This window comes from Musca autumnalis, unplaced genomic scaffold, assembly GCF_047663935.1.
Source record: "Musca autumnalis isolate F117 unplaced genomic scaffold, ASM4766393v1 scaffold_5, whole genome shotgun sequence".
Taxonomy (NCBI): domain Eukaryota; kingdom Metazoa; phylum Arthropoda; class Insecta; order Diptera; family Muscidae; genus Musca; species Musca autumnalis.
Genome location: NW_027412088.1, coordinates 88,799,188 through 88,825,127, shown reverse-complemented (window position 1 = coordinate 88,825,127; position 25,940 = coordinate 88,799,188). Strand labels below are relative to the sequence as shown.

The 25,940-nt window shown below is 37.5% G+C and overlaps 1 protein-coding gene across 4 annotated transcripts in view; it reads left to right on the top strand.

The window, feature by feature from the left end:
* The window catches only part of ced-6 (PTB domain-containing adapter protein ced-6), a 71,470-nt gene that overhangs the window by 8,502 nt on the left and 37,028 nt on the right, over positions 1 to 25,940 (top strand). Inside the window, exons 1-2 of one of the 4 annotated variants that reach the window (XM_073990685.1) lie at positions 7,340 to 7,626; positions 7,872 to 8,001. The exons of 2 other annotated variants lie outside the window; for them this stretch is intronic. The gene's annotated coding sequence lies outside the window, so the exon portion shown is untranslated. Of the gene's footprint in view, positions 1 to 7,339; positions 7,627 to 7,871; positions 8,002 to 25,940 lie in introns of those variants that run through there. One more of the 4 variants, XM_073990686.1, reaches the window with a different exon arrangement.

Below are 25,940 nucleotides of genomic sequence, written 5' to 3'. Positions count from 1 at the left end.
CCTTCCTTAATGGAATTGACATTTAAAACCCAGTTGGTTTGTTAAATCCGGTTATATATAAACTCGAACATTTTCTGGCCTAGGAGACACATAGTTTTGCCAGACGCCATTTGACATTTTTTGGAAAGTTTGACAGTTTTTAGCCTAAACATACTCGGTACAGTTTGACATATGAGTTGTGTTGTTTGCAGTGACTTGAAAAATCACTTTGCAAAAAAATGGAATTTACATTTTCGTCCGACCTTTTTCACAATTTCGACGTTGATAAGAGTGCATCGATCAAATTAAATCTTTCGATGTCGATGAAGGTGTCTCAATCAGAATGGAAAAAGTGCTTCAACAATTGATTTGAGCGCATAAAAAAGTGTATAAATCATGTTCGAGAATAGTTTGAAAAACAATAAAACCATTCTGATTCATTATTAGGTCAGAAACTTTTCTAATTCGCCTCGTATACCAAACTATATAGCTATATTTTAAATATTATGAGCTGTATCTTGATTTCAAAAGGCAGACTGACATGGTTATATCTTACTTACTTACTTAGCTGGTCCATTACAGAACGTTTGTTCTATAGGCCGAACTAAGAAGAGATCTCCATTCCTCTGTATTTGTTGCTTCGCACTCTGGAATACCGCGCCTTTTCATCTCATCATCCACTTGTTTGCGCCATCTATTCCTTGGCCTGCCAATTCTGCGTGCACCGCCAAATGGTGCGTATTTATACGCCTTTTTAGCGGGTTCATCATCGCTCATTCTTATTATATGGCCTAGCCAACGCAATCGCTGCATCTCGATACGTTTAACAATATTGATGTCGTTGTATAGCAGATACAGCTCGTGGTTCATGCGACGTCGATATTCACCGTCAACGCAGATTGGTCCGTAGATCTTTCGAAGAATTTTTCTCTCAAACACACCAAGTACTGCCATGTCTGCTTGCGCAAGTACCCAGGCTTCGGAGCCATACATCAGCACGGGTAGTATCAGTGTTTTGTAGAGCGTTATTTTTGTTTAACGAGATGTGGCTTTGTTTTTAAACTGCTTACTCAAACCAAAGTAGCATCTGTTGGCCAATACAATTCTTCTTTTTATTTCACAACTGATGTCGTTTGTTGTGTTTACGGAGGTGCCGAAGTAGACGAAGTCTTTTACTACCTCAATATTATAGCTACCAACTTCCACAGTCGGTCCGAGCTCAATGGACGCATTGCGCGTCGACACCATCAACTTGGTCTTATCACCGTTTAACGCCAGACCCACTTTAGCAGATTCTCCTTCGACCTTTATAAAGGTATCAGTTACTTATTTTACTGATCGGCCCATGATGTCTATATCATCAGCATAAGCAAGTAACATGTGACTACTTGTCTGAAAGCTCTTTTGGTACCAAACTCTTCGGAGAGGTTATTTCCTATTTTAACTGAGGACCTCGTGTCAGTTAAAGTCATTTTACAAAGCCGGATGAGCTTTGCGGGGATACCAAATTCAGACATGGCTTGGAATACCTTTGATCGGAGGGGACAGGTTCCAATCGTCGGGTACGCGTTCTTCCTGCCAGATGGTGCTAACTAGCTGATGCATACATACACCTCAGCCGATTTATTGCTGTCTTTGCCTCATCTTGGCTGGGCGGTATACATTCAATACCATCTTCTGTAATTGGGACTGTGGTATCTTCGTCGTCTTCGCTGCTATTGGATACCAACAGTTTTGAAAAATGTTATTTCCATATCCTGAGTACACTATCTGTATCAGTTACCAAATTACCTTGCTGGTCTCTACAGGAAGATGTGCCTGTACCAAAGCCATAAGTTTAATGCTTGACTCTTTGGTAGAATTTTCGGACTTCATTCTGGCTCCTGTACATCTCGATTTTTTCACACTCCCGCTTTTTCATCTCTCTCTTTTTCCTGCGGAAAAGACTTTGTCCTCTCTCCTTTTCTCCCTGTATCTCTCTCGTGCGCTACGCGTTGCTACGGATTGTAAAGTAGCCCTATATTCTCTTCGGTGGCAGCACGACACTCCTGATCATACCATGGATTCCATGGAGTGGACAATGCTTTGCCATTGCGCTGATATGTTATCCAGATGAGGAGTGATGAGGTGTGCTTTGAGCTAGTTGAGTGGAATATGCTGTGGCTATCTGTTGTGATTGCAGCTTACCGATGTCTAACTTTCGTGTTGTGTCTGTTCGTACTTTGTTTGCTACGTTTAAACAGGTGCGTACCTTTGCTGCAACAAGGTAGTGGTCCGAATCAATGTTTGCGCCTCGGAACGATCGTACATCCAATACGCTCGATGAATGTCTTCCATCTATCACAACATGATCAATTTGGTTTCTTGTTTTCTGATCCGGAGACAGCTAGGTGCCCTTATGAATATCGAGATGATTAAATCTGGTACTGCTAACTACCATGTTTTTTGCAGCTGCAAAGTCTATCAGCCTCATACGATTGTCAGATGTTTCACTGTGGAGACTGAATTTCCCGACTGTTGGGCCAAAGATATTCTCCTTCCCAATTTTGGCATTAAAATCTCCTAGAATGATTTTAATGTCATGGGCAGGGCAACGGTCATATGCTTCTTCTAAGCGCTCGTAAAATATATCTTGGTCTCTTCGTCCTTTTTTTCAGTGGGAGCATGAGCGCAATTAGAGAGATTTATGGGGTGTATTTAAACTTTTGTCCCTAACTGTAAGTAGAAGAACGAAGCTTAGGAAATCTACTAAAAGATTCAACTTAAGTTAAGGCGTGAGAATTAGTATTTTTTCAGAAACTCGCTTTTAATATAACCATTTTTCTCATTTTTATACCCTCAGCATTTATGCTAACGAGGGTATATGGTAAATTTCAAATTTCTTTTGCAATTCCATTGGAAGAAATGTTAAACAATTTTTTGCGAGCACATCCGCAATTTTTGGAACATAGATTAAGAAAAAAGTCGTGGTTTTAAATCTGTTCGCGTTCACAAAATTGGATGCTGCGCTCCAAAGTTATGGGGGGTTTTATTCCCTTATAAAGAACAAATATTTAAAAATTCAATTTTTGCTGTAATAAGAAAATGTATATATAAAGCGTTAACAGCATTTAATATCTATCCGTAGATGCCTAAATATTTATTAAATGTATTTCTATTTTCGCGGAAAATCAAGAAATAATGAAAAAATCTTGGAGTAAATTTAATTTATTCTAATTTAGAGTCCAAATAAAACTCGAAAAAATAAATTAGAAATACGTACAGATTCTAGACAACGCTTAGAAAAATATGAGACCAAAATTTTAACGATAGGATTTATAACTGCCATATTACAGCAACAACAAAAGACGAAAACTTATTGTTGGAAATTATTTCAAAAATATATTTTTTTGTTTAATACGAAAAATAGAAAAAACATTTTTGGGAGTTATTCTACTATTTCGCTAAATTTCGATGCAAGGACTGACGGACTTCGCTGAAACTTCTTCAGGGAAAATGCGATGACAAACCCGAAAGTGTATTTGCTTACTTTGATAAGCAATAGGATTATGAAATAGAAAGTAATATTGGAATTACAACCAAAGAAAAAACATAAAAGTTAAAAAACGTATAATTCGCGAATTCGTTAAAATCAGTTAAGGCGCATGCGCTTTTCAGATACAGCGAGTGCATCTCTATCAATATGTAGCGATTTTTCCACTTTTCATTCAGCGGCCAAAGTGTGCCGTCAGCTGCATCTTACTGTTCAAAAAACCGTTATGTGGGTAAAAATTGCGCGATGTACATACGATTATAAGGCGCATCCGATTTCAGTGACCGCATATAAAAAATACTTAATTATAACAAATTTTAAACAAATTCGTCAAGAACCGCGGATGTGCTACCAAATTCTATTTTATACGAAATACGAATATTACTCCAGAATCTCGGTAATTTATGCCACACGGTTTTTGAAAATAATATAATCGCGTATAAAGGATTCCATTTATGTAAAAATAACCAAAGAAAATCGCGGATCAATGCGCGGAATCATCAAAATATAATTTTGCAGAGTTTCCTACATTCAAGGTATCTATAACCGCCGTTTTAGTGGATGGATTTGAAAGCGGAAGGGTTCATTAGATCCGGCGCGTAAAAAAACTAAAATCACGCGGGGTTCAAGGGTACCTGAGTCACAGTTGTAAATTTTGAAGCCAAAAAATAGGTTTTTGAAGAAAATTTACGCACCGAAATTTCGACTTTGGACTCCTATTACTAGGGAGCTGTATAAAGCACACTCATGAGATATACATCAAACGACGTGAAATCACGAGTTCTACAATCCAATAAATAGTTTGGGTAATTATCTGGTTGCGCCCTCCAATTATAAGAAAAATTCAAAAAACCCAGATTTCAAAACTTCAAAATGTCAGCATCGATTTTAGGGGGATGCAGTGTATATATCGAAAAGTCATACATTAGAACCATGTTGCCCAAGGGGTATTCTTCAATTCTTTCTTTGAGCTCAGGTCTGAATTTTCCGTGGTTTGACCAGAAATCAAGAAAGAACACAAAAAAACTTGTAAACTTCAACACATTTTTACCCTTTTTTTAATATTACCACCAACACAGCTTCCACATAAATTATTTGTTATGGTTCATTTTATGCGACCCCGGCTAAAACACTTCAATTAATATAAATATATTCATATTGTATAAAATATATTGACAGTTCGCGACTTATTAAATGGTGAACCTCAACTTCAACGATTGTAAAACATTTTTGAATATTACCATATACACTTTCATACGGGCAAAATGTGCCTCATCGAAATAATGGTTTTAGACCCCAAGTATGTTTGGACGAAATGTGTTTCAGACAATTTGGAGTCGATTGAGCAATGTCCGTCTGTCTGTCTGTCTGTCTGGCTGGCTGGCTGGAGCGCACGATAACACTCGAACGGAGCAACCAATTCGGTTCAAAATTTGGCTTTCGTAATATTTTGCCCAAACTTAGTTTAAGTTCGAAGATGGGTTATATCGGTCCACTTCTTCCCCCACAAAAGTTCGAAAATGTTCGGAAAATTTGTGCACACGATAACTCTTGAAGGGAGTAACCGATTTGGCCCACACTTTGTACATCGTGAAAGTTCTACCAGACTTTGATAAAGTTTAAATATGGACTCAATCGGTCCACTCCTTCGGGTACCTCCCATGCAAAATTTCGGAAAAGTTCAGTTTAGGACCCGCTCTCGAATCGCTTTGATTTTTGTTGTAGCAACTTGTATTCGTTGTCGCTCACACGACGGTGCATGTTTCATAAGGGGCAAGTCCATACTTCCTGAGAAAATAGCCTGAAAGGAGCAAAAAAAACCCTATGACACCGTGTGTAGTGGTTGGAGCGCAAGAAAAATCTCGAACGGATCTGCCAATTCGGTCCAAAATTTTCGTAATATTTTGTCCAAACATAGTTTAAGTTTGAACATAAACCATGTAGGTCCACTCCTTCAGATACCTCTCTCTCAAAAATTCAAAAATCTTCGGAAAAAATATGCGCACGACAACTCTTGAAGGGGGTGACTGATGTAATCCATACTCTGCACATCCGAATATATCTACCAAATATAGATCAGGTTCGAATATGGACTATATTTGTGCACTCCTTTGGGTACGTCCCACACAAAATTTCGGATAAGTTCACTTTAAGACCTGCTCTCGAATCGTTTTGATTTTTGTTGAAGCGATTTGCATTCGTTACCTCCATTACGACGGTAAAAGTTTTTTCAGGAGCAGGTCCATATTTCTTGGGAAAATATCCCGAAAGGTGTAAAAAGGCCTATGTCACCATATGTGGCTCTCGAACTGTTCTACCGATTTGGTGCAACATTTGGTCTTCGTCATATTTTATCCAAACTTAGTTTCATGGGGCAATACCGGTCCCAAACTTCCGGTACTTCTCCCCAATATTTAAAAAATGTCACTAAAATGTTAGGACGATATCACTTGAATGGTGCAACCAATTTGGTCCAAACTTTGGATCTCCTAATATTTTGTCAAAATTTAGTTTAACTTCTAAAATAGCCCATATCGGTCCTCCCTAAGGGTACCTCCCCACAAAAGTTTAACATTTGTGTTAATTCCTAATCCACATTTTTGTCGGCAGGTTCAAATGTTGAAAAAGGGCCACAAAATTATGAAGAGACGCTAAATACATTCTACCTGTCCGTAGATGAAAGTTTCAATTAACATTGGCTGAGGGTATACCTCTGTCGGCAAAGCCGACTGACACTTTTTACTTGTTAAATACAGTTTTTTCGCCAAAATTGGCCATGTTTGTAAGGCTCCTTATGAACCACAAAAAAATAGAAAAACAAAGTTGAGTTTCGAAAAAACTTGGAATGTTTAGAATCGATTGGCATCTGTAAATTCTCAAAATGATGACATGCATTTTTTGATTTTTGTGGTTGAGCGCATCCACTGTACAAGGGTGGTTGCGCCTCCGAACAAGACAAACCATATAGGTATGTATGTAAGTCTCAATAAGCGGCAGAATTCGACTTAACCATTTTTTTTATCTTTTATAATTCGATCGCTTTAGGATTAAGACAGCATCAATTGGCGAACAAATTCGACAAAGTCCATATGAGAATAGAAAGGTTACAGCCAAAATCTGTAGATACATTTAAAATCCGCTTAGGTTTGACAATGGACCGAAGAAGTGAGTTAGAAAATACCAATTTTTGATTTGTCAAGAATAAAGTCCATAAAAATTTGACATTAAAACTCATTACGACGGGCCAGCAACGCGGACCGAGGTCTGCTAGTCACTAATAATAATTCTGTAAGGTACTTTCGTACCTTACTAGAGCCCTTTAAAACACTAATCATTATTTCAGCACTTGATAAATTTTAAATTCTCATATGTTTTTGCTGCTCTGTATTATGTTTCAGGCGATCTTAACTACTGATGCCGCGCTAATATCGTCGTTGAAATTTGTAATATTTGCTATTGTTGTTGTTATTGTATATTTGGCGAGATCGGTGCCAGTCAACTACATCACAGCCATTACGACGAACCACAGTAGGTATGTACATATGTATGAATTACGTTTGGCTTGTCAAACAAAGCTTGCCAATCAAGTTTTTATTGTGTTATTCTCCCCATTATAGAGCTCTCCAGGCCTCTATTCCTCTCTTTTACGGATTTTTTCTAAGTTTCTCTTTGGGTGTAAGCGTCTGTTTCAATTTGTGGGTGTGAATGTATGCGTGTGCATGCAATGAATGAGCGGACTGAGGTTGTTAAATGCAAGCTGCTGTTGGTGTTTGTTGTTGTTGTTTTTTCTCGGGTTTCTTGTGAATTTCAAAGCTTGGCTTTTGTTTAGTCTCCAGTTAGCAGCTGTTCGTTCGTCATCATTAGTAATACAGCATTGAGCGGTGTTTGTTTTGTTTTTTTGTTGTAACTTCTCGTTGAGTGGACTACAACTAGTTTAGTTTGAAGTTTAGCCGCCGCGAAGTTTTGAATTGTCGCCGTTAAGTAAAAAAGGAACAATTGTGATTTACTATTTGAAAAATACAAGCTGCATTGTTAAGTTTCTCTTGACTTCTCAGTTATCATTGAGCCGTGGTTTGTCGGGTGTTGCCTCAAGTATTCTGTCAGTCAATCAAACGGTATGTCGAAGTAAAACGATCGATTGCTATAACTCTGGTAGTTACCTTTTTGTTTTCGCCTGTTTATTATCCATTGTTCGTGGTGTTATAAGTGTGTGTGTGTGTGAAGATCTTTCAGAAACAAAATACACTTAAAAACAAAAGAAGCAGAAACGTTTATTTCATTAATAATTAATTAACAAAAATACAGAAAATAGTTAATTGTGTTTTGTCAAAATCATATGATTTTTGTTTTTTCGGCCAAGATCAATACGGCAGGTTTGCGAGCAAACAAACAACAAAACGAAATCTCCAATTTTGGCGAAAATACCAGAACAACTTAAACAACAAAAAATTGTTTCAGAACAAATAGAAACGAAAATTCTACCTTCGAAAGTAAGTGAAGAATAGCAATTACATATATTTGTTACTACCTAGCTACCTTACCCTAAAAAGGATTGCTTCTTATCTCATCGCATTTTAGTTATAATCTTTCGAAGAAACACACCTTAAAACAAAGTGGTTTAGATCATCACCTTCGTTATTATGTATAAAACAAACAATATTTGTTTTGTAAAAAAATCTCTATAATTTGTTCTCGAATTCTGTGTGTTTCTCATCTCCAGTCGTGCATTCAATTTTTTACATTTTTTTCTATTTCTTAAAAAAAAATCGACATTTAAAACAAAGCACAGAAAAATACTACACCTGAAACACTAGAAAGTACTGCTGCTGTTAACTGGCATACAACAGACGGTACAAATGATCGACGACCGACCGGCCTGTTGTTGTTTTAGAGGCGAGCAACATGCAATCAAAGCCAATGAAGTGAATAGTACGTCTATCTGCCTCGAAGAGGACGAGCTTCTTGAAAGAAATTTACAAATTTAACAAAATACACCTGGAGAAAAATGGGTGCAGTTTGAAGTATTCTTGAAATTACATTACGTGGACAACCTTGAAGATAGACATATCCGAAGAGATTGTCAATTTGGGTTTAAACCAGGACACTCTACAAGCCATGTACATGCATGCTTCACAGACTATGTATCGGAATGACTTAATAAGAACAAGTAAAAACGGCGTTAAATTCGGACGAGCCGAACTTGGTATACTCTCCGCAACGAGTTGTATGGAAGTAAAATGGAACAATTAGTTTCCTTAGACTAAATATGTACCAAATTTCAGCAATTTCGGTAAAACAATGTGGCTAACCTTCAAAATACCGAAAATCGGGAGGTACCATTCTATGGGGCGAAATGCAGGCTTGGGCATGTACCGACAAATTTCTGGGGGAAAAATTGGGAAAAATTTTATACCACCAACTAAGACTAAATACCAAATTTCTGCCATTTCGGTGGACTATTGTGGCCACAATCTTCAAAATACCGAAAATCGGAAGGTACCGTTCTATGTGGGCTATATACAGGCGTGGACCTGTATAAATGTATGGGGGAAGTTTTATATCACCAACGAAGACTAAGTACAAAATTTCAGCTATTTCGGGGGAATATTGAGGTCACAACCTTCAAAATACCGGAAACCGGGAGGTACCGTTCTATGGGGGCTATATTAAGGCGTGGAAATATACCGACAAATTGCATATGGAAAGGTCTGTAGCCCCAAAGAAGACTAAATACCGGATTTCAGACATTTCGAAGGAATTTTGTGGCTCCAACCTACAAAATACCGAAAATCGGGAGGTACCTTTCTATGGGGCTATATGTAGGCGTGAACCTATACCGACAAATTTCATATGGAAAGTTGTATACCCCCAACGAAGACTAAATAGCAAATTTCGGCCATTTCGGTGTAATAATGATGCTAAAACCTTCAAAATACCGAAAATTGGGAGGTACCGTTCTATGGGGGCTATATTAAGGCATGGACCTGTACCGACAAATTTCTGGAGGAAAGTTGTATACCCCCAACGAAGACTAAATACCAAATTTCAGCCATTTCGGTGGATTATTGTGGCTACAACCTTCAAAATACCGAAAATCCGGAGGCACCGTTCTATGGGGGCTATAAGAAGGCGTGGACCTATATCGAAAAATTTCTGGGGGAAAGTTTTATAGACTCAGTACCAAATTTCATCCATTTCGGTGTGGTAATGATGCTAAAACCTGCAAAATAGCGAAAATCGGGAGGTACCGTTCTATGGGGGCTATATTAAGGCATGAATCTGTACCAACAAATTTCTGGAGGAAAATTGTATACCCTCAACGAAGACTAAATACCAAATTTCAGCCATTTCGGTGGATTATTGTGGCCACAACCTTCAAAATACCGAAAATCCGGAGGCCCCGTTCTATGGGGGCTATAAGAAGGCGTGCATCTATATCGACAAATTTCTGGGGGAAAGTTTTATACCCCCAACGAAGACTCAGTACCAAATTTCAGCCATTTCGGAGTGATAATGAGGCTAAAACCCTAAAAATACCGAAAATCGGATGGTAGAGTTCTATGGGGGCTATATCAAAACGTGGACCGATATAGCCCATTTGCAATATCAAATATCCTAGGAGTAAAATAAACTTCTATACCAAAATACAAAGCTCTATCTTAGAAATTGGGAGCTGTATCTTGATTTCAACAGGCGGACGGAGGGACAGACGGACGGACATTGTTATATCGGCTTAGATCAAGAATATATATATCTGATCAAGAATATATATACTTTACAGGGTCCTGATCAAGAATATATATACTTTATAGGGTCTCTTATGAATATTTCGATGTGTTACAAACGGAATGACAAATTTAATTATACCCTCCATATTTATGGTGGAGGGTATAAAAATGGAACATAGGATGTCAGCTTAGACTTTGCTCAGGCCTTCGATAGTGTGTGGCACCGGGGAATTTTGTACAAACTGCATTCTTTCGACCTTAGCGGGCACATCTGTAGACTGGTGTCAGGCTTTCTTGAGTTGTGTAACTTCACAGTAAAGATGGGTGATAAACAATCTAGTGAGAAACGGGTATTGTCGGGTGTGCCTCAAAGCTCTATCCTAGGGCCCTTGATATACAATATCTACGATAATGATATCTCCGGACCCACTCAGTGGGCTCTGCTATTGGTCTATGTGAACGATGTCCTCATAGCATTCAGTGGAAGCATTTACAAAGTCTCTCAAGAAAAATGAACACCTACAATTTAGAGGAATTAAGTGTATATTTTAAGCGAATCCATTGTTCTTACGGGCGCACACGGGTCGAAATCACTGATTTTAAGAAAATTGTTGAAAAATATCTATCTTCATATTTGTTTAATTGTTAAATAAATTCTTAATAAAACTAAACAAAGTTTATTTTTAATTAATAGGGGAGGGTGTAAATTAAATGAAAAAATGGTTTGGTACCTGGAGATACATAGTTATATAGCAATAAATTTTCAAAAAATTATTATTTTGCTTGTGTTTTAGTGTAATATTATTTTTGCTCTGTTCCAGAACCTGCAAGATTCTACTATTTTTTACTACGATACCATTTTTTCCTTTGTGTTATCAGGAAAAACAGTAAAAATTAGTAGATTCTTGCAGTTCTGGAACAGACCATTTGTTAAATGGAGCATAACTACAAATGTTCTGTCTGTAATGTCCAGTCCAATTCTTTTTTTCATAAATTAAATTGGACTTCCTAGATTCCGAATAATCAAATTGTGGCAGTAACTAGCCACAACTCTTGCTGATAAATGCATGGAAAATGTAGCTTAAATCCTCAAAATTCCAAAAAATCGCGCTGTACAGTTATATGGGGGCTATATCAAAACTTTGACCTATGTTCACAATTATTTGTGGAGAAGATGTATAACCAACGGGAACCTACAATGACAAAATTCAACTTATTTGGTCTGAGAATGTGGACAAAATCCTCAAAATACCAAATATTGGGAGGTAAAGTTATATGGGGGCAATATCAAAACGTAGACTTATGTCCACAATTTTTGGTGGAGAATGTTTGTGTCCACTGGAAACTCCAAATACCAAATCACATGTAATTTGGGAGGAAAATGTGGCTTAAATCTCCAAAAATACTGAACATCTGGAGGTACCTAAAAAGGGGCCTAAAAAGGGGCCTATAGAACTAAATTGCAACTAATTTAAATCCTCAAAGTACCGAATATCCGGAGGTACCGTTATTTCAGAAACATATCTTTATTCGTTTGCTGGTTATTTATTTCGCACCGCTAGATCAGTGATTTCGACCACTGTGGGGCGCCAAGAAAAGGGGATTTGTTCGACGTCTGCAGACACGTAGATTTTGTGTTTAAAATAGCAAAACAAACATTATTTTATCTAAGTATATATACCACGCAGCAAAAATTCGGATCCGTCAGTCATTACGTAATCCATTACAAAGTAATGTAAACATAAATAACTACTTATATTACCCCTTACTATGTTATGATTACTACAAATCCGAGGGTTGTGAGTTCAACGCTCACCGTCGACACGCGAGTTTTTTGTTAACAACATAAAAAACAGTTAGTGGTGCACATGTATGCGTTTAAACATGCCTTAATGTTCGTAAGCTTGGCACAGTGTGTAGTGTGTTCGAGATCAAATTAAGCAGAGAGCAAAATTAAATAAAAATATGAAGTGTGTTGAAATTGAAAACAAATTCCACCTCAACTGTTCTAAAAATAGATTTTTTTGCTTTTTTTCAACTTCTAGTGACCATAGAATAACCAGTTATTCTAGTGGTCATATAATAACTAGTTATTCAGTGCGACATGCCCGAAATCGGTTTAGATTTGGATATAGCTCCCATATACATATATTTTCGGCCGATTTGATGTATTTGCTGCACCAAACACGCTATATACGTCCGATTTTGATGAAATTTTGAATGTGTAACTGAATTCGGTCTAAAAATATATGTGCTACACTATATCGAAATTGGTTCAGATTTGGATATAGCTTCCATATATATTTTCGGCCGATTTCACTTATTTGCTGCACGAAGCACACTATATCTGTCCAATTTTGATGAAATTTGGAATGTGAGACTGAATTCACCTTAAGCACCATTTTGTTGCACAGTGTTATTAGAGCTTCAAGTCAAGTATAACAGCAAGTATGGACTTCCCACTAAAAAATTATATCGTTATAATCAAGACCACAGAGATGAACTATGGTGAAAACATTAATATAGTATATTATCGGTTATCAGGTCCTGATCCCTCTGTATCCAGATTCAAAACTTCTGCAACCTGGACCGACTGCGTCCATAAAGAATCAGGAGACAGGTGAGTGGGGTTAGCTGGACAGCTAAACAAATATCTGTCCAATTTTGATGAAATTTTGAATGTGAGACTGAATTCGGTCTAAAAATAAATGTACCAAATAACATCGAAATCGGTTCAGTTTTGGATATAGCTCCCATATATATTTATGGTCGATTTGACGTATTTGCTGCACCAAACACGCTATAAATGTCCGATTTCGATGATATTGGGATTGTGCGACTGAATCCGGTCTGGAAATAAATGTACAAAATTATATCGAAATAGGTTAAGTCTTCGATATAGCTCCCATATACATATATTTTACATATTCACAGTGGTGTAGGGTATCATATAGTCGGCTCCGCCCGACTTTGATGCTTTCCTTACTGCTTTGGTTGTAAAATTGTGATATACGTGGACAATCTGTGAATACATTACTGTCGAATTTTTTCTATTTTTGACTTATCGTAAAGGTATTTTAATTAAATAGTTTTATTAACCATAAGTTATGCTAATTTAGATGTTACGGGTTAATGATATGTAACTTCCATTTTATTCCATTTCTGCAATAGAAAAAGTATGGAAATTAGTCGAGTTTAACTTCCATTTTTGTTATCTTGTCTAGAATAACTTCTGAAATTATTTCCTGCGACTTTTTGCCATTTTTATGGAAAAATGCCAATTTAGCGCAGGATGCTTTTTAAAGTTTGGTCCAAATGAAATTACAATTCCGGGAAAAATTTTGATCTAACATATCAGATATCACTTGGAATTGATGACAGCATAGCTGATAAGAAAATAAAAATTAAAAACGCCCGTTCTAAGGTTCCTGGGACAAGGGGGAAGTACGTAAATGGAAGTAGTAAAACGTCCCCAAAAAAAAAACTGATAAAAGCAATTTTTATTACTAAAAAAGGGAAGGATGGACTGATTTTGAACTCTTATTATACACTCCACCATAAATTATGTAAATTCAAATCAGATTTCATCCATTTCAGTTGGATGAAATTTTAAAAATACCGAATATCGGGCGGTACAGTTATATGGGGGCTATATCAAAACGTGGACCTGTACCGATAATTATCTGTCGGAATATTTTATAATCCAAGTGAAGTCTAAATGCCAAATTGCAACTACTTCAGTTGGATAATGTGGCTAAAAACTTCAAAATTACTAAAATCGGGCGGTACAGCTCTATGGGGGCTATATCAAAACGTGGACCTGTTCCGACAATTCTCTGTCGGAATATTTTATACCCCCAACTGAGGCTAAGTATCAAATCTTAGCCCTTTCAGATAGGTAATGGGGCAGAAATGATCTAAATATGGAAAATCGGAAGGTACCGTTATATGGTAGCTTTCCAAAAAATATATATAAAAAATAAAAAAATTACCTAATATATCAATAAATAAAGTAAAATTGTCAATATAAAGCTATTATTATCCAAAATATTGATAAACATACTCGTACAATAAAACATTGACTTTTATTTTCCGCACGCTAGATCTGTACTTTTTTTCACTGTGCGTATGTTCTGTGTACGAACTTCGTTCGGGATGGGCGATAACAATGGTCACTCATCATTGACTTAAAAATAGAACAAGTCTGAATCGAGTACCATGGGTACTACTAAAGAAAAATAATATATTAGGTGCTTTCAAATTGTTTTCTGCACTTATTGATGTATGTTGTCAGAAAACTGGTTTTCAATTGTTTCGTAATTTCAGATCATCAATAACTTCTTTTTTTTAATGGCAGTTCTCTTGTATAATCATGACTATGTTCTTTTTTAATTAAATGTTCGATATATAATTTGGGTAGTTTCCCAAAGTGCTTTTAAAAAATAAATTTACTGCTTAAAGTTGCCTAAAAAGCAAAAATAAAAATAAATTCAAATTCGGCTGCAAGATTTTCCTGGAATATTAAAAATTCGAAGAAGAAATCAATTCTGAAGAAGAAGAAAAAAGTAAACAAAAACAGATCAGTGAATCTTTTATTTGTTTAATTATAAAAATAAAAACAATGAATTTTAAATGAAATAAAATGCCTACAAACGGCATGATTCATCCATTCATCCCTCGCCTATGGTCCAAGTTCAATCAACTATAGTATGTTTGTTGGTGGCGTTATGCTGATACAACAAATTGTTTGTGTGTGCCCGTTTTTTTTGCATATCTTTGAAAAAAACTTCCGTTTCTTGGTTAAGTGAATCGAATTTAAAATAAAAACAATCCAAAAGGAAGGAAATGAGATCAACAATCACTTGAACTGTAGTATGCGGGCTGCCATTGGCCGGAGGGGAGGAGGCTCAAGTGTTCATTTCAAAAAGGTTAATGATATTGATTTCTCCACCAGCAGCCATACCAAGCCAATCTATTAATATTGTTAATGATTCAATTTTGTAAAAAGCAAAATAAAGACTTGCTGTCGTTTATGATCTGCTTAATTGTTAATAGCAACAATTTGAGTGATTTGTTTAGCTTCCTACATGCATACATATTTACCTATGAATATGTTTAAAAGATACTTATGAATATGGTTGAAATTTACACTATTTCAAAATCGATGATTATTGCCTCGTCAGGTAGTAGTAGTTAGGTATATTCTTAAATGTAAAAAAATGTTGCGGTATTTTAGTCTGTTCAGAGGAACCTGCTCTGCAATCGATAATCCATTATGGACCTAACTTATAGTAACAATCATTGGTTTACAAGACCAATGTTTTTGTTTAACTATTAAAATTAATGTTAGTAGTTACTTTTAAATTGACGTTTACCTAAAATCGTATGTATTTTAGGAGTATTTACATTCAAAGTTTTCAAATCGAATTCATTATTGCTCAGCCGATACTTAAATTTCAACAATTTCCCAGAAGTGGCCTTAAACTGGATTTAAGCCCAAAAGTTTTTAACCTTTTCCGGCATAGTCCATCTTGGAATGTGATCGAAATTTGGGAGTTACGATAAATATGGTCACCCTAGGATTATTAGAGCTTTCAGTCAATTATAACAGCAAGTATGGTCTTTCCTCTAAAAAAATTATATCGTTTGTAGAGGCGCATGTAGATATGATTGTCTGTTCACAAGTTTATTTATCTGCGGTACCCTCAAGTTGTATGTTTGAACACCTCTGGTTATTTTTACATGTCTACTAATGTTAACTAACAGTTCTTGTTAGTTTAATATTCCACCGAAAGTTGTGCTATGTTGATTTATTTAAAGAATGTAATTCACCTATTTAAGTTGTTGTTGCTTTTCTTCCCCTGTTAAACGGTGTAACTTGCCTATGGTGATCTGTTCCAGCTGATGCAGTTTAGTTGGTCACATTGTTGATTGGTTTGTTACCTAGGCTGTAGCCTAGTGGAAACGTTCTGGATTCCGAGTTACGAGGCCCGGGTTCAAATCCCATGACTGGCGATTCATTATTTATTTTCTTTTTTTTATATTTTCTAATTCTTTTATGAATTTTTACAATAATTAAAGTTATTCATATCAATGTTTCTCTTCATTCCCATATTATTATGTAAAATCGGATCAATTATTGCTGATGACTGTCGTCGTCAGTAAAGTCTCCTTTTCCAAGGTGAACCCCATGAAGCAACTCGTTGCACTTGCTGAGTTGTGGATAGAATACTCGTTGTTTTTTCTACATGTATATGTGTATGTTAGCAACTTTTATTTATCATTTTCTTTATGCATTTCAGTCAATTCGGTTTTGAGTGAAAATGGTAGGATGAAGGTAGCCATCTTTCAACTTGGAAGGGTGCAATTGTGTAGGTGATTCAGCTATTGATGCCTCATCTTGGCCAAGGTTACAAATGGGTGTGGCGAGGAAGCCATCTTTCACATTTTCATTCTCGTCATAAAAGAGTTCACTTCTATTATTAAAGGAATTCTTGTGCAATTTTATTTTTTTTCTGGTCAGCTAAAGTTTGCCTTAATTGTTAAACAATTATCCAAGTTTATCTCCAAGTGGAGTTTGGTGTAAAGTAGAAGTGCAAACAATTAAATACATTTGTGTTTTTATACCGACTTCCTGAGTTGACCTCCACCAAAATAACAATCCCATATTGTATACTTGCTGGTGACCCTTGGATGCATTTCATTTCCTGGCCTGGAACCTATATGGTTGCCTACTGGCAATATTTTTTCCTTTTGCTCTGGGACTTGTTGTTAATGGTAAGATCATTAAAAAGAACAAAATCGCTGTGTGATCTGAAAGCTGATGGTTTCTTTGGTTCGTTGTTTCTTTATTCGTAGACTTCCCTTTTCCCCTCTTCGAATGTCTAATCTCCGTAGTACATAAGCCGTTGCATTGGAGAAAATTACTCACAAAAGTTGGTGAATTCAGTTGCCTACAGCCATACGAACGATCGGTACTGTGATTGGAAGAAGTAGTGACAGAAAATCCGTCGGAAAGTGCGATTCAACCATATCAAATAATCCTTAAGTGATTTTGTTTGGCTCGGAAAAAAGTGAAAAAAGCACCCTAATGCTGTTAAAAAAATCATAATTTCATAAAGATTATTTAATGTGTTTGCCCATAAATTGCCCTTAGTCTATCGAAAAAACAATTTTTGTCATTCCATAAAATAGTGTGCTCATAAGGAAACAAATTGGTATTGTAACACGATCAGGAAAAGAGAAGATTTCGGTTGTTAAATCGTTTAATTGGCAGCGAATGCTAATTTTTACCTTAAAACAAGGACATTATCAAAGTGAAATTGTGAAAAAGATTGCTAAAAACTCATGTTTAATAATACAGACATTGTTAAATATTTAAACAAAGGGCTATTCAATCATAAACTGAATCAAATCTGTGATGCTGTGGCAGTTCTCACTTCTCTGAAAGGCCTTTCATCGTGGGATCCACACCGTTCACCAAGTAAGTGCCAATTTGTTTTTGTTTATTTTTTGCATCGAACGAACACGATAGATCATTAATTGAGAGAGCGGACAGACAACCCGTTATACCTCTCATAGGGATAACGTGAATTGAAACAAAATATAACTTTTTGATATTTTAAGATCAATTAAAAATATTTGTTGTTATCAAATATTAAAATACCTGAATTAATAAATTAAATTTGATCCATATCCTTTGCTTTCGTGTTCGTTCGTTGGCTTTTCATTTCCTGTGGATGTACTAGTTGCTCAGAGTTGGTAACGTTATGGTTGGGCTTAACAGACTTCATGCTGTTAACGATTCTGATTTTCTGTTAACCCATCCCATAGAAAGTCTACAGTTTTAAAAGCACCTGTTGGCTCTGTATGTTGATAATTTTTGGCTTTTTATTCATTTTGGAAGAAAAATTAAATGAAATTTATATATGTTTGTTACCATATCCAGAGCAATTAGCTAATTTAACATTATCTATATTGAATATGAGTTTTAACTAAAAATAATGTGCAATCTTATTGAACAAAATTCGTAAAACAATTAAAAGTTGAAATTTTCGATTTGATAACTACGATTCCCACTTGTGTGTATGTGTGTGTATGTGAAAAAAAAAACTGATGTAAAGTTCAACGAACTATCAGCTGTTATTGAAAGGAAAGAAAGAAGTAATTTTACAAACATTACCGTCACACGCACATGCATACATGTTACAATTCGGCGTTTCAAGTGCATAATTAGCTGTTACAATATCAGTTTTTTTGTTTCTTTGTTATTATTCCTATTTATGACATTCTTTTTGTAAACCAAAAATTTTGGAGCACGATTTAATATTTAAGTCGAATATCTGATTCTTATTAGTTTTTTTTTTTATTTCAACATCTGGTAGAAGATTCTTTGGTTATTTGGATTTCCTTTTATTGTAAAATATTGGTAAATCAACTATCACGTTTGCTTAGGTCAGTTTCTTTTGAAATTCATTGGTCTTAACTATCCTTTGGGCAAACATTTACTATTATTTGATGCATTATTATTATTTCTTAGTGTTAGTTATTATTCATAACATATTCAGTTATGCTGATAGTTGAGTATTTATAGCTATTCTAAATTTTTGTATTTACAAATATGAGTTGTTTTAATAAATCAATGAATTCATTAATCATGTTTTAAGAACGATTTGAATGTTTGATTTCTGAGGGCTCGGAAGGTTGGTGGGTGGGTGAGTGAGAGAGAGTGGGTTTACCATGATTTATTTTAGCTTCTTAATTTGGTTTGATATGGTAAACAGGTTGGGTGGGCATTTCATGCAGCCAACAACTGTGCATGATTCCTCCAATCCTTTAAGATGATGGATCCTTTCTATTTTTCCTCTTTTTTCGGACTGCGGGTAATATCTTCTTTCGGTTTCCTTCTATATTTTTCCCCTTTGACTTCTGTTTCTTAAAACAAGTAGCACGCATTTGAAATCTTAACCAGTAGTGACACCATTAAATGAACTTTTGGCAAGACCTCACCCCAGTACCACGAGTGATAAGGCCGGAGGATTATGCGTGCATGGCCTTAAGGATCATTTATAAATTAATTGAGTATCAATTTGATCATTCCAACTCGATGTATACTACAGTTTTTGGCGCCCAACGTGGGGCCCGAGTGGAATTAAAATTATTTTGTGAAACAACGTCTTGATGTTTATAACGTCGTAGAATTTTCCGCTCAGGTCCTTTCTTAACCTTTTTCTTACTTTTTTCTATGGTTTCGATTAGAATGACTTCATTTGTTTGGAGTTTGTACGAATTAAATGCTGTGAGGCTAATTCATATGACCACGAATTGTGTCATTCTATACATCATCTATCTTAATTGAAAGATTCTTTTGGTAGTGTATTTGAACGATTTCAGTGTGTGGACTGAGTTCTATTCCTGACTTCAATTACGACAACTAAGCTGATTCTTTCCCTTTTCTTATGTTTTACGATTCGGAATTTTAAAATATTATTGAGGATGTTTTATACCATCGTAATTTTACACCTATAGTCCACTCTATTGTCTGTCTTTCACCTGTCATATATATTTCTTTAATCCATTTTCTTACAGTCTGATTGGTTTTTATTTCACTATTACCCCACACCGCCTCCGATTACCTAATGAAATCAGACTAAACTTTTGGTTATTAACAGTTTTCTTATTACTTTGGGATTTTGTTCCTTTTATTTTTAGTTAGGTTTATATTTTTTTGCCGATTGGGGTTGTTTTTCTTTCGCAAGTTAGAATGCCCCTCGAAAGAAGCACTGACGATATTTCTGCTGCTGCAGCAGGAGGTGGTGATAACACTGTTATGTGTACTATTTGTTCAAACGAAATCCAAACACCTTCTGAATTATGTGAGGCAATTTGCAGACATTCGTTTCATCGTATTTGCATAACCAATTATCTGAAAACCCATACAACTTGTCCTACATGTGGTACTAAAATTGTAAAAGATTCCAAGAAACCCAATTCTTCAGGAGCGCAGACGAGATCTTCTGCTAAAGCCAAACAATTTGATGAAAACAGGTCTGATGATTCGGCTCGTCAGGGTTCGGGTGCCAACTCAATTCCTTCTTTTAGTACGTCCAACCCTCAGCCAAGCCTGACAATGGACGGGGTCAGAGAGGTGGTGGCCTCCCTGATGGCCAATCAGCAAGATCAACTGATGAATGCGATTTCCACTCAGATTTTGTCCCAGGTAGAGAAAAAAATAGAAAGAAGTGTAGAAGCGAGCCTTGCTAGACTAAATATTAATAATCCGCCTTGTGCTGGGAATTCCTCATCTCCTGTTCTAAACAAGAATAGTTCAGGTATACAGGATGTGCGCGTCGTTGAGCAGCAAACTTTAGAGGAATTGCTGGGTATACCACACAGAAATGGCAATCAAGTTAGCAACGGTTTCGGCCAAGTTAACAGTGATGGAACTTCTGCCAATAAATCAAGCTCTAGCAATCCAAGTTCTTGTTCAGACTTGATATCTCGCCCCGATAAGGTCAGCCAAATCATTGCCAATTGGAAGACCAAATTTAACGGCAGTTCCACGGGCATGCGTGTGGATAATTTTATCTATCGCGTGGAAGCCTTGACTAAACAGACCCTGAACAGGGACTTTGAGATTTTGTGTCGCAGTGCCAGTGCCCTGTTTGAGGGTAAAGCCAGCGACTGGTTTTGGCGGTTTCACCGAACAGTACGCGAGGTTACGTGGGTCGACCTCTGTAGGGCGCTACGACAACAATACCGGGACTCCCGAACGGATATGGACTTTAAGGAAATGATTCGGGATCGGAAGCAAAAACCCGGTGAGCCTTTTGATGCTTTTTATGATGCCATAATTGATTTGGTCGATAGGCTGGATACCCCTTTGGACGACAGGACTCTGGTTGAAATCCTGCGAAGGAATCTTCAACCAGATATTCAGCACGAAATACTTAATATGACAATAAATTCCGTCGGTCAGTTGAGAGAGATATGCAGGCGCAGGGAGTTTTTTATTCAGGATGTTAGTCGCAGGCATGGTTTCTCTGCCAAACGTCAGGGCACCCTTGCCAGGCGGGCTGCTGAGGTTGAGTTTTGTACAGACAACGATCCGGAAGTACTTGAATTTGAAGAGGTTTCGGAAGTATCCAGTGTCTGCTGGAATTGCAGAAAACCAGGTCACAGGTACCAAGAATGCTTGTCTGAGCGCACAGTGTTCTGCTACGGCTGTGGTTTCCCGCAAGTCTACAAACCGAATTGTAAAAAGTGCAGCGACGGTTCAAAAAACTTGCAGGGTTCCGCACTGAAAGGTGCACACAGACCGAGGACATGCCAGCAGTCCTCACAGACCAATTAAGGATTATAACCCGTCCCACTTCTATCCATAAAACCAATAACAATCAAACTTTTACCCTAATTTCTGATTGCCTTCGTGACAATTCAGAAACTCCAGATAAATACCACAAAAATAACTCGGTTTTAGGCCGAAATACTGGTTCGCAGCCTAAAGTACCTTACCCAATAATTCCGTTTCACATAAGGTTAGAACGATATAGTAAAGTTAGAGACCGAATTTTTAACGAATCCCCTAAGGTTTCTCGATCTAGTCAAAGGATAAGGACGTTCTGGAAGAATGTTAGGTCGATAAAGAAAATCTTTGCTGTTTCCATTCTTGAAAGACCGGGAGACATTCGCCCATATGCAGAGGTACACTTGCTGGATAAGAGTATGGTCGGCTTGTTGGATACAGGGGCTTCTGTAACCTGCCTTGGTGCACAAGCGGCTATTGACTTTTTATCCTCCAATCTTCCGTATAGGAAAATGAATACCACTGTAAACACAGCTGATGGGAAACCGCAGAAGATCGCTGGTGTTTTTACCACCGAGATTTTGTTTAGAGGGTGTAGTAAACCGATTACTATTTACATAGTTCCGAGTTTGTCGCAAAATTTAATATTGGGAGTTGATTTTTGGAAAACGTTCGAACTGCTTCCACCGTCTGTTCTTAATGGCATTTCCAGTCTAGCACTGTCCTTGAATAGCAATGGACCCTTGGATCAGAAACACCTGACTGCTGATCAAAAGTATCGTCTTCAGTGCGCCATAGATTTGTTTCCTTCGTTCGCGAAAGAGGGCCTTGGGAAAACTAGTCTCATTTGCCACACGATAAATACAGGTCAGGCAGCGCCTATTAAGCAAAGACATTTCCCAGTCTCTCCGGCGATCGAGAAACTTATCTATGACGAACTTGATCGCATGTTAGGAATGGGTGTCATAGAGGAGTCAAATAGTCCCTGGTCATCTCCGATTGTTTTACATCGGAAACCAGGGAAAAATCGTTTATGCCTCGACTCTAGGAAACTGAATGCTGTGACGGAAGGGGATGCATACCCTCTCCCTCACATAGAGGGAATTTTGAGTCGCCTGCCTAAAGCAGAATACATTTCCAGCCTTGATCTAAAAGATGCCTTCTGGCAGATACCACTAGACGATTCGTCGAAGGGTAAGACTGCCTTCACAGTTCCTGGGAGGCCTCTGTATCACTTTAAAGTCATGCCGTTCGGCTTATGCAATGCGCCGCAGACCATGTGCCGACTCATGGATAAAGTGATACCGGCGTCTCTCAGGACTGAGGTGTTGGTCTACCTGGACGATCTGCTAGTGGTATCTCCGACCTTCGAACGGCATATTCAGGTGTTAAAGGAGGTGGCAGCGTGCCTTCGAGTTGCGGGGCTTACAATAAACGTAGAAAAAAGTAAGTTTTGCATGAAGGAAGTTCGCTACTTGGGTTACGTAGTCGGTGATGGAACTATCAAAACAGACCCGGATAAGATTTCGGCTATAGTCGACTTCCCGATACCACGATCAGTTAGACAGGTACGGCGTTTCCTAGGGATGTCAGGTTGGTACCGTAAGTTCATCAGGAACTATGCTGCTATTTCGAGCCCGTTGACTGACTTATTGAAAACTAATCGAAGATTTATATGGACCAATGAGGCCCAAAAAGCCTTTGAGGAATTAAAGTCCATTCTAAGCACAGCCCCTGTCTTGCATAGCCCAGACTTCACAAAGCCATTTTTTATACATTGTGATGCAAGCAAGACAGGAATAGGAGGAGTATTGGTGCAAAAGAATGCGGAGGGTGATGAGTTTCCGGTGGCATTTATGTCCAAGAAACTAAATCAAGCCCAACGCAACTACAGTGTCACCGAACAAGAGTGCTTAGCAGCAATGCTTTGCATCAAAAAGTTTCGAGCTTATGTCGAGGGGCATGAGTTCACGGTGATCACTGATCACGCTTCTCTTAAGTGGCTCATGTCCCAAACCGACTTAAGCACACGGCTGGCTAGATGGGCTCTAAAACTTCAAGGTTTTCGGTTCAAAATAGAGCATAGAAAGGGGTCGCAGAATATAGTTCCTGATGCGCTTTCGCGTACCAACACTGAGGATTTGTCTGAAATTCTGTGGCTAGCGGAGTTAGAAGGTAGTCAAGGTGTTTTTGTGGACCTGAAATCTGATCATTTCTCCTCATCTGAATATAAGGATCTGTTGAAGAGGGTTGAAAACAACATCAATTTTACTCCTGATCTGAAAATAATAGATGGTTACTTGTATAGGCGGACGGATCATACGGTTGGTGATCAGACAATCGATGATATGGCATGGAAGCTATGGATTCCAAAAAGCATGGTTCCCGAAGTGTTGCAAAAACACCACGATGATCCGTTGTCGTCCCACTGTGGCATTGGCAAAACATTAGAGCGTATTCGGCGCTATTATTTCTGGCCAAATCTTGTTTCGGATGTTAAGAATTACATCAACTCTTGCGAGGTGTGCAAGAGTACAAAGCACCCGAACATCACCATGAGACCACCTTTAGGGGACACAGGCATAACTCATAGGTTCTTCCAACGGCTATATGTGGACTTCCTGGGACCTTATCCAAGATCCAGAACAGGAAGCATCGGCATATTCATTGTCCTAGATCACTTTTCTAAGTTCTGTTTTCTACATCCAGTAAAGAAGTTCACAGCAGACGCTGTTATTAAATATTTGGAAGAGGGCTTATTCCACACCTTCGGAGTTCCTGAAAGCATTATCTCCGATAACGGAACTCAGTTCCGAGCAAAGAAATTTAACGAACTTTTAGAAAGGTACAGGATTTCCCACATTTACACTGCAGTGCATTCGCCACAGGCAAATGCATCTGAGAGAGTTAATCGCTCCGTAATTTCCGCAATCAAAGCCTATGTGCGATCAGACCAAAAAGATTGGGATGAAAAATTAAGCCACATAGCGTGTGCGCTACGCTCGACAGTTCATACCGCTATTGGGACTTCACCATACTTTATGGCGTTTGGCCAGCATATGGTGACGAGTGGTCTGACTTACGAAGTTCTAAGAAAATTAAAAGTGTTGGATGATAGATCAATTAATTTCAATAGGGAAGATACCTTTGACGTCATTCGGTCTAAAGCTGCCCAGGTTATGAGAAAGCAACATGAGCGAAATGAAAAACAATATAACCTAAGAACTCGCGTAGTGTCATACGATGTTGGTCAAGAAGTCTATAGGAGAAACTTCAGCCAAAGTTGCTTTGAAAAAGGATACAACGCTAAACTTGCGCCCACATTTATAAAATGCAGAGTCCGACGAAAGTGCGGAAATTGTTATTACGAGTTGGAAGATCTCCAAGGTAAACTGGTTGGCACTTACCATGCCAAGGATATGCGGCAGTAGATCTCATCTACATGCGGGATCAGACTTAATGCTCCTTCTGACCACTAAGTCTGATTTTGGCGGGGGGCATATGTAGAGGCGCATGTAGATATGATTGTCTGTTCACAAGTTTATTTATCTGCGGTACCCTCAAGTTGTATGTTTGAACACCTCTGGTTATTTTTACATGTCTACTAATGTTAACTAACAGTTCTTGTTAGTTTAATATTCCACCGAAAGTTGTGCTATGTTGATTTATTTAAAGAATGTAATTCACCTATTTAAGTTGTTGTTGCTTTTCTTCCCCTGTTAAACGGTGTAACTTGCCTATGGTGATCTGTTCCAGCTGATGCAGTTTAGTTGGTCACATTGTTGATTGGTTTGTTACCTAGGCTGTAGCCTAGTGGAAACGTTCTGGATTCCGAGTTACGAGGCCCGGGTTCAAATCCCATGACTGGCGATTCATTATTTATTTTCTTTTTTTTATATTTTCTAATTCTTTTATGAATTTTTACAATAATTAAAGTTATTCATATCAATGTTTCTCTTCATTCCCATATTATTATGTAAAATCGGATCAATTATTGCTGATGACTGTCGTCGTCAGTAAAGTCTCCTTTTCCAAGGTGAACCCCATGAAGCAACTCGTTGCACTTGTTGAGTTGTGGATAGAATACTCGTTGTTTTTTCTACATGTATATGTGTATGTTAGCAACTTTTATTTATCATTTTCTTTATGCATTTCAGTCAATTCGGTTTTGAGTGAAAATGGTAGGATGAAGGTAGCCATCTTTCAACTTGGAAGGGTGCAATTGTGTAGGTGATTCAGCTATTGATGCCTCATCTTGGCCAAGGTTACAAATGGGTGTGGCGAGGAAGCCATCTTTCACATTTTCATTCTCGTCATAAAAGAGTTCACTTCTATTATTAAAGGAATTCTTGTGCAATTTTATTTTTTTTCTGGTCAGCTAAAGTTTGCCTTAATT